This window comes from Cyprinodon variegatus, unplaced genomic scaffold (genome assembly GCF_000732505.1).
Source record: "Cyprinodon variegatus isolate N-32 unplaced genomic scaffold, C_variegatus-1.0 Scaffold58, whole genome shotgun sequence".
NCBI classification, from domain to species: Eukaryota; Metazoa; Chordata; class Actinopteri; order Cyprinodontiformes; family Cyprinodontidae; genus Cyprinodon; species Cyprinodon variegatus.
The window spans coordinates 1310729-1311746 of NW_015150511.1; positions in this window are offsets into that span (position 1 = coordinate 1310729).

The following is a 1018-nucleotide window of genomic DNA, read 5'->3' on the forward strand; positions in this document are numbered from 1 at the left end:
AATAATAACTTGTGTAGTGGGAAAAAAGTACTCAACTATTCATCCCCCAATAAAATAAAAGGAGATCAAGGGATTTCACTCAGTCGGCATTTTATTTTCATATCTTTGCAAAGAGAGAACAGTTCATCATACGGCCCTTATGGCACGGTAATCTGCCCTGTTCTGATCTAGACAGAGTTTTTCTCCCTTACTTATAATGAGGAAAAAGCTGTGAAGGAGTCAAAACAAATTACACACACTTTGGTTAAACAATAACAATGCGTGAGACAGAAACCTTGTTATGGAATAAGTTTTCCTTGTATGCAAAACACGTCTCACTTTGTTTCACCTGCATGCCACAATTTGTGGCATGCAGGTGAAACAGACCGAGTAAAAACATTTTGCACTGGACAAATAGCATAACTAAATATATGAAACAAGAGAAATCTAAATTTTAATTTAATTTCCATGCTATTTTTTAAGGGTATGTCTATTTGGGGCTATAAATATTTAGATGGATCAGTATTCACGTGGATGGTCAAATTTTTTTCACTACTAATAAATCAGCAAGTCAGCAGCAAGTGAGGCTGACATAAATGAAGTGAAATTTGTTCCACTGTTGTTGCAAAAACAAAAGCAAAACACCAACACAGCATAATCCCACCACTGCTGTACCTCACAATGGGCTTGGTCTTTTCCGGATGTTATGAACAGAGGTGGAAAGAGTACAAAAAAATTGTAATTCAGTAAAAGTATCTTTACTTTCATAAAAAGTAATATTACCCATCTCAAAATTTACTTAAGTAAAAGTACAAAATTACTTCATTTAAAATGTAATTTGAGTAAAAGTTACTTAGTTACTTTGAGTTATTTAATGCAAAAAAAGAATGAGTCATGAATCTAATTGAGCACAAGGTGTTTTAATCGATTTCAAGGCGTATTTCAGTGGAAATCCACATTTGCAAAAGATCAGCTAGGCTAAAGAACATACTTCCTCACAGCACAAGGACAGTCACAACCTGAACCATAAAGTGCAAAC